General features: G+C 51.5%; 1 protein-coding gene across 2 annotated transcripts in view; it reads left to right on the top strand.

Annotated features, from left to right (window-relative positions):
• The first annotated feature begins 9,054 nt into the window (after positions 1-9,054).
• Positions 9,055-12,061, top strand: part of BCORL1 (BCL6 corepressor like 1) — a 59,765-nt gene continuing 56,758 nt past the window's right edge. The window contains exons 1-2 of one of the 2 annotated variants that reach the window (XM_087813553.1): positions 9,055-9,167; positions 10,462-10,540. The gene's annotated coding sequence lies outside the window, so the exon portion shown is untranslated. Of the gene's footprint in view, positions 9,168-10,461; positions 10,541-11,438; positions 11,526-12,061 lie in introns of those variants that run through there. The other variant, XM_087813554.1, reaches the window with a different exon arrangement.

The raw sequence follows: 12,061 nt of genomic DNA, 5'->3' as shown, positions 1-12,061 counted from the left end.
CAGATGGATCTCAACTCCTTGCAGCTGCAGGAGCCACATTCTCCCAGCCCCGTCCTCCAATTTCTGGTATGCCCCTTTAAGTCTGTGGCAGTGAGTCACTGTACCCCTGATGTCTCTGCCATAGCAAGAGGCCTGGTGCTCAGATGCCCAGCACATGGCCAAGGCCACTCACACCACACAAGTCACTGCTATTTGATTCTTCGCAAGGCCCTCCAGGCTCTTGTAAAGCCTCAAGACCTGTCCGAACATCAATCAGCAAACAGATGGGGAAGCACTTGGTGACCTGCAAAGCCCCGTATAAATGTAAGGGATTATTGCATTGTATTGCAAAAAGAGATTCAGATTCTTTGAGGGTTGTGGTTATTTGGATTTTGGCAAATAGGAGTTGACTGTGTTATAAAATGAGTATGTGTGGAGAGTGTCTGCACACGCGTGTGTTCAGTGATAAGACCCAGAGATAGAAACCTACCTGGCCAAATGGCACAAAGACTCATTTAGACCATGCGAAGCCTATATTGGTAAGTTAACAAGAAGTCCTTGGCCCTTTTTCAATATGCTTTTATATAGGTGCTCTCATCAGAGTCTCCCCACAACACTGTGCCACTGTTAAATCCCTCTGACTTGAGTTCAGTGGAATAAAGCACACAGTGAGCTTGGAGGAATCTACTTTTGAGACTTGCAGGCTCTGAGAACTTTGCCTGCGAGAAATTTTCAGGCACAGAAAAACATAGTCTGTGTAGGTCCTGGCAGGGCACTCCAGTTCCATGCCAACTTCCCTCCATTCTCTGTCCCCACAGAGTAGCTCTACAATGCCTCCATAATGACCCCCAGGACAAGAAGAAGGCTCCCTTTCAGTTAGTCATTCAATCGACAAACATGTTTTGAGCGCTTTCCCCGTTGGTGTTGGTACTAGGCCTTCTGCTAGGCCCTGGGGCTACGAAAATGAAGAAGGCTTCATTGCTCAGCATTCATCTCTCACCTCTCAAGCAACATGTTTTGTGGCGTCTCTTCCCCTTCAAGGCTCTCCTTGATGTTCATTTTATTCTGCTGAGTGAAGCCAGTGCGAATGGTTTTGAATCCAGCCTGGTTGTTTGGTCTCTGACAGGGCAGCAAGGGACTCCTTTGGAGAGCGCAGTGCTCACAACATCAAATGGGGCTTTCGGACATGTGGAGCAGGTATCACAAACCTCCAGAGGAGATGCAAGCACGCCTGATTTTTTTTTTTTTTTTTTTTTGTCCACACCCTTAAAAAGTCAGGAGAAAACTCATGCGATCAGCATTGTGTTGGAACAGAGCAGACACTTTGGGTTTGGAAGGCCTCTCTGGTAACTCCAGCTTAGGCTGTCACCTTTGGGGGGTCAGTTAAAGGGCTGTCTTATTGGTCCCCAGTACATGGTCACGTGCATTTTTTTTTAAAGATTTTGTATTGATTTTTAGAGAGAGAGGAAGGAAGAAGGAGAGAGAGAGAAACATTGATCAACTGCCTCCTGTATGCCACCAACCAAAGGTTGAGCGTGCAACCTGGGGAATGTGCCCTGATCAGGAATCGAACCAGCAATCTTTTGGTGCACATGGATGACGCCCAACCAACTGAGCCACACGGGCCAGGGTGGCTATGTGCATTCTTGGTGGAGAAACTCTAGTTAGTTAACTAGAACATTCAGGTAGAATGACTTCGTGGATTTTGGAATTTTCTAATTTATTGAAGGGTCACCTCCAACTCCTTTCTTGTTTAGCTACTGGGTGTGGATAATCTAACATGGATGAACCCACTTTCTAGATTGTCAGTGGAGTCTACTGAACAACTTGATGGAACCTGTCTTTCTTTGTTGGCTTGGTGTCTTGCAAGGATTTGCAATCAATGGATCCCAAACTGGAGTCCTGAAGCCCACAAAAGCCTGGGTGAGAGCCCATGAATTACATCTGTTATTTCATAAAGTCTAGTGAAATGTGCCTGCATGTGGCTGCTGAAGCTGCAGGGGTTAACTATAATATCAAATGTTTTGGCTTTGGCTGGAATTAAATGACCTCTGTGTAGCTGTCCATCTGAGGCTGATATGAAGTTCTGGTGTAGTTTTATATGTATCCGATACATTTTAAAAAATTTTATTTATTGACTTAGAGGGAGAGAGGCGGGGGAGATTTGTCCTTCCACTTATTTGTGCATTCATTGGTTACTTTTTGTCGGACCTTCAACCTTGGTGTATCCGGACAATGCTCTAACCAACTGAGCTACCCGGCCAGGGGCAGTATCTGATATATTTTTAAATAGCAAATTATTACTTGAAAATATATCCCCTTTAAGGAAGATAAGTATTTTGAACACAGATGGTTAAAAGCACAGATTCTAGAACCAGACTGCTTGGATTCAGATACTGACTTGAAAACTTACCTGCTAGGAACGGATAAACAAAATGTTGTACATCCATAGGATAGAACATTATTCAGCCATAAAAAGGAGCGAAGTACTGATACATGCCACAGTGCAGATGAACCTTGAAAACATCGTGTTAAGCGAAAGAAGCCAGAAACAAAAGGCTACATATTAGATAATATTATATTAAATGAAGTATTTGGAATAGGTAAATCCATAGGAACAGAAAGCAGATAGGTGGTTGCTAGAGTCTGGGGGGAGGGGGGAAAGCGGGACAACTGCTTAAAGGGGATGGGGTTTCATTTTGGGGTAACAAAAACGTTTTGGAACTAAGTAGAGCTGGTGGTTGCATAATGTTGTGAATGTACTAAACACCACTGAATTGTTCGCTTGAAAATGGTTAATTTTAAAATATTATGGGAATTTGACCTCAATTTAAAAAAACTTACTAGCTGGGCAACTTTGGACAAGTCACTGAACCTCTTTGTACCTCAACGATTTCATCGATAAAATGGGAAAATACTAACATTTACCTTATGGGGTTGTTATGGCATTTAAATTAATTCATTACTATTTGTAAAATCCTTAGGAGAGTGTGTGGCATATACTAAGCAATATATAACTGTGTGTTAAATGGGGTCCATGAGGGGAAAGAAACAATAAAACCCTTGGTAATGAAAAGTTTGGGGATCTCTGGTGAGAATGAAAAAGCGCTCAGTATTTTTCAAGGTGGAGTCCCCTCTGGTTCCAAATTCTTGGGAGAGATTGCTAGAAATTCAGAGTATGAGGTACCACCCGAGACCTATTCAATAAGACCCTGGGTGGGGGGAGAGGTGCCTTGGCATCTGACTTTCCCCAAGCTCTCCCAATTATTCTTATGTACACTGAGGTTTGAAAAAATTTGGTGTGAGAGTTTAGACTGAATATGTACTGAAGGCAGAACACTGGCTCCCTGGATTTAAAAAAAATCGAAATCTGTTTTCAACTTGTTTTTTAACCACTTGTAACTTGCTTCCTGAAATGGACAATTCTTTCTCTGGTGCTCCTTGCAGTTTAAGGAGCAAGAACAGACACACAAGGATACATATAAACACATACGCCTGAAATAAGAGTGGTATCTTCACTGAGTTATCTATAGCAGCAAAACTATGTGCTTACTCGCTTCTGTTTATGTCCGAAGCGCTATGTTGGGCTGTGTTGGGCACAGTAAAGCATGGCCCTGGCCTCCAGATGCAGATTCTGAGAGACAAGATGGCTTTTGAAAAGGCTAGTTGATTTGAGAAGGGTGGTGTGCTGGGGGAGTGGGGGGTTGGGAGGCTTTGAGGTAGGCAGGACTTGAGGGGACCCAGGTTCCCACTGAATGCCTAGTGTCACTCAGTCCCAGAGTATCTGTGGAGTGCTGTCTGCTCAAAAGCAGCCACGCGCTGTGGCAGAGGCCACGTTCTGTAAGAAGGTGGACGCCTTCGGATGGGGAAGTAGAATTAAGGCACAGAGCACAGAAAAGCACCAAGTGCTAAGTTGTGCAGGTCCTACCCACAGAGGCAAGAGCTCAGAGGCAGAAGCATTCAGAGAAAGCTTTGTGGAGGTGGGGCTTGAAGGACTTGGCCATGTGGAGAGCTCCAGTGCAGGTACATGGATAGGAGGGAGAATGGTATGCGTGGGTTCAGCAGGGCACCTCTGTCTTGTGCCAACATCTCTGAGCCTCCACAGAATCATGGCCACAGCCACAGGAACAGAGCAGCTCCAGGGACTGGACTTAGATGAGCACCCACTGAACTGGGTGCTATTCTCAATATTCTTTCGCCTCTTTGGGGGAAGAGGTAATAGTTTTACTGAAAGATCTTGCTAAATTTTATCCCATTCCCTGCCCCAAAGTATCTCTGTTCCTTTATGTTCAGGCTGTGACTTTTATTCCCAGACCTGAATTAAGCAGGTGCTCCCAAGTTCTAAACTCTTTAAAAAGTCCTCACGTTAAAAAAAAACAAAAAAACAACCCACCTACTATGGGACATCTACTAGGTGTCAGGCATTGTTTTTAAGTGCTTAACTTATAAGAACGTATTTGATACTTTTTAAAAATTTTATTTATTTTTTAAACCATTTTTATTTTTCAATTACAGTTGGCATACATTATTGTATTAGTTTCAGGGGTACACCCCAGTAATTAGACATTACATAACTTACTAAGTGATCATCCCGATAAATCTTGCACCCACCTGACACCATCCATAGTTATGAGAATATTATTGACTACATTCCCTATGCTGTACTTTACATCTCCATGACTATTCATTTGATCCTTGTAACATTTTCAGGAGGTGCTTATTAGTCGCCATTTTATACATGAGGAATCTGAGGCTTGCAGAGAAGTTAAGTGTCCAAGGTGATATCTCTAGGAAGTGGCAGAGCCAGGATTTAAACCACCATGTGTGTCTAAATTCAGAGACTGCATGTGTAACCACTACTTGGGAGGAAAAAGACGAAAAGAGACCAAGACTTAAAACTGAGTCTTTAAATGGCAAGAAGGGAAGTCAGGTGTGGGTCTCAGTTTCCCCACTAGAAATTAAGGGGGTTGGATTAGATAATCCGTTCATTCATTCACCCAACAAACATGTGCAGAGGGCCAGGGTGGGAGAGGAAGGGGGCTGTGAGACAGATGAGAAATATTGGGTCCCTTCAATACAAGGTAGTTAAAATCTAGTTGGAGAGATAGGCAGAGCGTAACAGTGCTAAATAAAGGGCCAAGCTCAGTACTGTGGGGGTACCCGGAGGGGCAATTACCTTCCATGGGGAGGAATGGAGGTCAGGGAAGATAGCATGAAGAGCTGGCTGGAGTAATGGTTGAGTGGGATTTCAACAAGCTGAGAGGGACATAGAAAAAACGGAGGGAGCAGTCACAAAAGCACTTGTCCAAGGAACAGCCAGAGGGCTGGCTGGTTGGGTGAGGATGGGGACTTGTGAGGGACGTGGGAAGAAAGGAGGTTGGAACCAGATCAGGGAGGGCACTGAAAACTAGGTGAAGGCTTATGGACTTGATTTTGTCAGTGGGTAGCCACCGCCAGGTTTTCAGTTTTTCAGGAGGGCTGCTGATCTCTTATAATGCCCTCTACCTCTAACAATGTTTGATTAAGAACCTTGTTAAGTGCCTAGGAGTCTTAGGGAAGGTGGGCTTCCTGGAGAGTCTCTGTGTGATTTTAGCCCCCTTCCTCCTCCCCCCTCCCTGTGGCTATAAAATCTAGAAAGGCTGTTGGTTGTTTACAGAGTTAAGTTTAACCAGACATACTGTCTCCCCATCTAGACCTGGGGCTCAGAGAGGGCAGAGACCAGGCCTTCCACAGCATGCAGTGGGCCCCTGGAATGCCTCTCCAGCAGCAACCTGCTGCAATAGGGCTTGTGCATTTGAGATTTACGAATAGTGAGCAGAAGCAACAAATTCTTCCCTTTGGCCTCTCTCAGGACATAAAGTGAAACAGTAGAGAACACTTAGTGTCTATAACTCATGATTAGCCTTGATGACCTAGTACCAGCTCCACTCCTTTCCTGAGTTTGCAAGGCTCTTTCCCTCCCCCTCTCTCCCCTGATCCCCTTTCAGCTGGAGTGACTTAGAATGAATGCTTTGGCAGTCCTGAGATCCTGAGTTCCAAACCTGACTTCAGCTTCAGCTGACTGGGGTGCAGGAGATGAAGGGACAACCAGAAGCTTCAAATTTGCTTCATTCTGACACTCTAAAGATGTAAGTCACCGGAATTTTGTTGTCATCATAGGGCTGGACTGTTTAACCAGACAGATAAAACAGAATTGAGGCAATTGTCCTATGAATTTAGTCAGAAGTTGGTTTGGGGCCTAAATTACCCTGGGATCCGCAAATGCCATTTTACCTGATAAGTTTTGGGAGGGCAAGGCCCAGGCAGGTGTCACCCTTAGGTATCTGTGCTGCACCTAGGGTGTCTGGTGATGTCAACACCGACGATAATTTCTGCATTAGCCCAGTAGTTAATAGTGTACAAAATTCTTTCCTATCCATTATCTCTTTGATGCCCAAGGGTGCCCCTGTGAGGAAGGTAGTACAGGTGCATTGATTTCCATATTTTAGAGTCGGAAGGAAGACCCAAAACATAGTACTTGGTGTCAGGCTGGTGCTACTCAAATATTAGGGCTTGCTTGAGGTCCTACTGCTAGCTCTCCGCAAGACAGAACTAGGATCTGGTTCTTGGAACCCCCAAACAATCCTCTTTCCATTACACCAAGCTGCCTCTCTAAGAGTCCAGGCCCAGGCCAGTAGCTGTTATTGACGGGAGAAACAATTAGAAATAAATCTGCCTAGAAAGGAATATTTTGGCAGTAAATGGAGGCACCGTACCACACTGAAAAGAACTCTGCATGTGGAGTGAGGACTGCTGTGGTTGAGTTCTAGCTCAGGAGATCACTAGCCATGTGACCTTGAGCAAGCCACTCACAGACATCATAGACTCAGTTTCCTCAATTACAAAATTGAGAATTGTGGTGAGAAACAAATGAAATAACACAAGTGAAAGGGCCTTGTAAACACCCCGATGGTGTACAAAGGTAAGGTATTATTATTATTATGAATTTGCTGTTGTTCTATCCTCAAATAAAATAATCATTAATATCTGCATTCTCTTCAAGCTCTCCCTACCCTGCTCCTTGGTTTCCCATCATCTGCTGTAGGGCAGGAAGCGTGGCCCCCAACAGGAAAGGGCTCAGAGAAGCTAGAGCTTCAGCCAGGAAACAACCGTCTTGCCCCAACCTTCATTTCACCAGATAAATGATGCAGCCAAATGGTGAGACACAGACAAGTGGGAACAAAGGCTTCCAGAATCCATTTCAGCCTCAAACCAAGGAGCAAAGTAGCCCTAAGACCCCAAGGACCTTTAGAGAAGCAGAGATTTAGTAATTACCAGGTTAATTAAAATCAGTGAAGACAACCAACCCAAATCAAAGCAGAACTGGTGGGGCCTGCATTATCAGGCTCAATAGAGGTGATTCCCACCCCTCACCCACACATAACAGCGCATTTTTGAGTTCATATGTTGATTGGCTTAATCAAACCATTTCCAAATCTCCACTTTTCCTGGGTGCTTCTTAGGCCAGAAACTTTTTAAGGTGTGTGTGTGGGGTGCATGGCAAGGTGAGAGTGGTTAAGTAAAACAGTTTCCTGAAGCAAAGTAAAATGACAAGCGTTATGTCCCCCATTGCTGGCGATAGATTTGAGGTTGGTGAGGACAGCAAGCGGGCCTCAGACAGCAGCAAAGCCACTGCAGCCTTAGTGGCTTGCCATCCTCCGCAATACTCACACACATCCTTCAAACCAGGTGAGGGAGACATACCAGGCAAGTCTCAACTGCCATCTCTCAAGTCCTTCCAACGGAGAGAAGATACCCCATAAGCTTAGAGGTGAAACCTCTGGGCCTGTGACAGGGGATGGGGGCAGGGAGTAGGAGGAAGACATTAATCCAGGAGGGCTTCCTTCTAGTCCAAAGGACCTTCTTGCTTCCTTCGTATAGATAAATATATAATAAATTATATCAATATATCTGCACAGAAAGATTTTTTTTTTTTTCTTCAAATTCCTGCTATTCATTTCACATTCCGTTTACAAAGCCCTGAACCCTCCTGGAACTGCTGGGCACCTCCCCTAATACCCTGTAGGCTGAGGCGCTGTCTTTGAAGTCCCCAACCGGGCTCAGGGTTGGAGCTGCAAGAAACACCCTAAGAGTGAAAGGAAGTCTGCCGGCAGCTTCAGCTCCTTCGCGAGCTGCTCTCCTCGGAGCTAATGTAAAGTCATCCGAGTTCCAATGTGGACCACTGGCTGCTCAGCCCTTCAGTCCTGGGGATGGCCTGGGATGTAAACATGCACGAGGATTTATTCCTTTGGCCAGACGGGGAGTCGTTAGGGTAAAGGGTAAGGGTCAAGGGGCTGGGTTTGGTGACTGAGGAGCACGGCGACTGCGGGCAGAAGCCGAGTCCTCCTCGAGCCAGGGTTTCGCCCCCGAGTCCTGCAGGCATCCCCCCCGTACGTCGTCCTCCTTCCTCCCTCGGGCCTCTCTCACTCCCGCCCCCTCCCCAGATGCCTCCCCGCCCAGGCCGGGGGTTGCCTTTTGAGGGCGGCCCAGGGGGGGTTGCAGCCCCGGAGGTTGCCACGAAGGGTGGGCCGCCCTGGCGATGCGGGGCGAAGGCATCGAGCCCCGGCATTTTCCCTTCCCCAGCACCTGTCCCACTTTGGCGCTGGGGCTGGGGCTGCGCCCGCGGGCTGCCTGGGTGCCCGAGCGCCGGAGCCCTGCGCTGAGGTCGCGCGGGTTAGGGAAGTGGGGGGCCGGGAGAGGGGCGGGGCGTCCCGAGAGGGCGCCCCCCCACGAGTGCAAGACCCTACGCCCCCGCGTACATTGAGTCTAAACGGAGAGAGAATCACACAGAAAGCACGAGCAAAAAACGCTCGATCTCCGACCCCGAGCGGCGTTGCTCGCCCCCCCCCTTCCTGGAGCCGGGGGCTGGCAGGGGGAAGGTGGCTCTGTTCTTCCCCCGTGGCCAGTGCGGGGTCTGCGGCTGCCCGGCGAGGTTCCGGCTTCCCCCGGGCTGGCAGGGGGAGCCCCGAGAACGGCAGGCCCGCCCCCCCCTTCCTCCTCCTCCTTCCCCTCCTCCCCCACGTGTCCTCCCAGAGCCCAGCGGCCTTATCCCAGCACCCCCGCCACCTCCCTCCTCCTCCCGCTTCGCCCGCTTCCCCGGCGGCGTGGAGAAGAGCAAAGTTGCGACAGCGGTCGGGGGCTCTGTCCAGGTGAAGGGGGCGCGGTGGGGGGTGGGGGAAACGGTGCGGCCCTGCGGCAGGGGCGGAGGGAAGATAAAGAAACTTGCTTTCCGCGGCCCCCACCCTGCGCGGGTTCGGATCTTGCGTGGACCGAGCCCTCGTGGCGAGACGCGGCAACGCCGCCGGGACCGAGGCCGGCACCGGGACCTGGACCCGGACCGCCCGCCTGGGCCAAATCGGCGGTCGCAGGCAGCGGGCCAGGCCAGCACCCAGGCAAGGGCGGGGTGGGTGGCCGTACACCGGACCGAACCGGGGACTCCGGGGGCCTGGGCGCGGGCCGAATCCGGACCGGGCCGAGTTGGGTGGCGAAGTAGGACGTGGATTCGGGGGCGGGGCGCCGCGGGAGGGGGAAACCAGGCCCGGCCGGACCGGCCTGGGCGTGGGGGCGGGGGGGGCGAGTTCGGGGCACTTGCTGGGCTCGGGACCGAGCCGTAGGGCGGGGCGGCGCTAGGGGCTGGGCCGGACCCGCGGGGAGAGGGCGAGGGGAGGGGGAACCGGGGGTGGAGTAGGGGCGTGGAGTTGCGAGCGGGGTCTGGCCTCTGCCGGGGGCGAAGGTAGATTCGCGGGGCCGCCAGCGGAGGGAGGGAGGCCCGCGGCAGCTCAGCGGCGGGGAAGGCCAGCTTCCGCGGAGTTTGTGCCTGGGCTTCCCGGGCTCCCGCCGCCTCATGCGCACAAATGGGGCTAGGGGACTGACTGGTAAGCAACTGCGAGTGTTAGACGGTGTTCAGAGGCAATTCAGGAAAAATCGAGGAAAAGACACCGTCTGCAATTATGCCAAACCTCCCACCCACTTCTTAGCATCTGGATTCTGCTCTCAGGGGGCCGCGGACCCTCCCCAGCCACAACCCTTTGACTCTCCAGCGCTCCCACCGCCTCCCCCCTCCCTTGACCATCTGACTCTTTTAGGGGTGTGTGTTTGGGGGTGGACGACGGCGGGGAGTGGGGAGTATACTTTCACTCCCGCCACGGCAGCCTAGTTCGTATCTTATTCCTGCATGTAGCGTCGCTTCGAGTCTTGTGGACATTAAGGTTTAGATAATCTACTGCCCACTAACCCCCCACCAAGTGATTTGATGGCTTTTAAGGAAAGGGACGAATCTCTGGATTTCCATGCCCTGGGTGAGGTTTTAGGATTGGGATTCACCCCCCCCCCCCCCAGCTCACTTCCACTACCAACCCCTTTCCTTATGAGCTATTTCCATGGGGATACGAACTTGGCTGGGGGAAAACGGGAGTATTAATGTTATTCTCTATCTCTACACAGGGTCGAGGTTCCAAGGACGGCTAGTCTCAGAGGGAAAGTAACCACCAGTCCAACTCGGGTCGCCCCCACTACTACTTCGGTGAGGGGGGCAACGATAAGAAGGGGATACTGGAGGGTAGGGGGCCATCATAAGGGAACTGGCTGGGTAGTTGTTCCCGGAGGTACTCCGTTTCTTGGCGGGGAGGGAGACGCGAGCCTGGGCTTCAGGGGAGGGATTTTAGGGAGGGAGATGGGGGGGGTGGCGGGAAGAAGAGGGGAGTCACGCCCTGCCAGCAAGGGGAGCCTCCCTCAGACCCTTGGGAGAAGAGGACTCAATGGGTCTGCTCTGTGATGCCCAGAAGGGAAGATCTGGGGTCTCTGGATTTGCACACTGGATCAGGCACCAGTGGCCTGAGAAAGTCAGGTCGGGCATTAGGTGGAGAGCGTTGGGAGAAAGAGGGAGAACCCTTAGGCCTTGGTGCACTGATCTTTCCCTTTCCTCAACCTTCCCCTTCGAGGGGCGTCGAGGGTGGGGGCACGGGGCTCTTGCAGACCCTCAGATAGAGCTCCTCCGCCTTTCTCGAGAGTCTAGCTTTTTGCCCGGCTTGCTTCAGCCACCGCTGCCTCCCTCTCCGGAATCTGCTCGGTCCTCGCAGTGATCCCCTCCTCCTCCCCTCCCCTCCCAGTGTCACCGGGGCTGCTTGGCTCTGCCCCCTTCGCCGCCGCTCGCTCCTGCTTTCGTCCCTCCCTCTCTCGCTTACTCCCTCCCTTCGCCGCCTCCTCCCCATTCCTCCCCCCGGACACGCGGCATTCTGGGAGTTGTAGTCCCTTGAAGCGGGGGCTGGCGCCGCCCGCGGACCCCGCCGGACTCCACTTCCCGTCGAGCCCTGCGACCAGCACCCACTCCACCAGGCTTCGCTCGCACACACAAGACACACATACACCGCTCTCCCCCTCACTCTTTCCCTCGCCGCGGTTGCTGCCAGTGTGTGGCTCTGTCTCTCCTCCGCTTTGCCGAGCCCTCCCTTCTTCCTCTCAGTTCCTAGAGTCCGACCGCCGCCGCCGCGGAGAGAGACGAGAAGGAGGTCGGTGGCGATAAGGGGCGGAGGGGGGCATCAGATCCGGGCAGTGTGAGGCGGGTGGCGGTACTGAGGGGGTAAGAGAGAGCCCGGGTGGCGGCCTGAGCCTCCCCGCGGAGCCGACCCGAGAACAGGTGCGTCTTTTTTTTCTCTCCCCCAACCCCTCCACCCCTTTTGGCTCCCGGGTTTTCTCGTATCTCCCACCCTCCGCTTCTTTCCATCTTAAGCCTTTCCTCAACCCTGTCCCTTCTTCGCCCCGCGGCCGCTCAGCTGCCCCCCAGGGGCGCCGTCCTCTTCGTGTCCCCGGACGTAGTGCTCCCTGGAGCTTGCTCGGTTCTCGCCCCTCCCTTCGGGACTGCTCCTCTCCACTTCCCACCTTCGTACCCCATTCCGGCCCTACCCTACCCCCACCTCACCCCTCTCCCTCAGCCAGGTGAGACTTGTTCGCTAGGATTTGAAAGAGTCTTCTTACCGGCTGGCGGGGGTCTCCATGGAAACGGGGGGTCTGGTTGATCCTAGGGGGGAAACCATTGGAATTACCC

The sequence above is a fragment of the Miniopterus natalensis genome, chromosome X, assembly GCF_054644295.1.
Source record: "Miniopterus natalensis isolate mMinNat1 chromosome X, mMinNat1.hap1, whole genome shotgun sequence".
Classification (NCBI taxonomy): domain Eukaryota; kingdom Metazoa; phylum Chordata; class Mammalia; order Chiroptera; family Miniopteridae; genus Miniopterus; species Miniopterus natalensis.
This window is presented reverse-complemented; position numbering and strand designations above follow the sequence as displayed.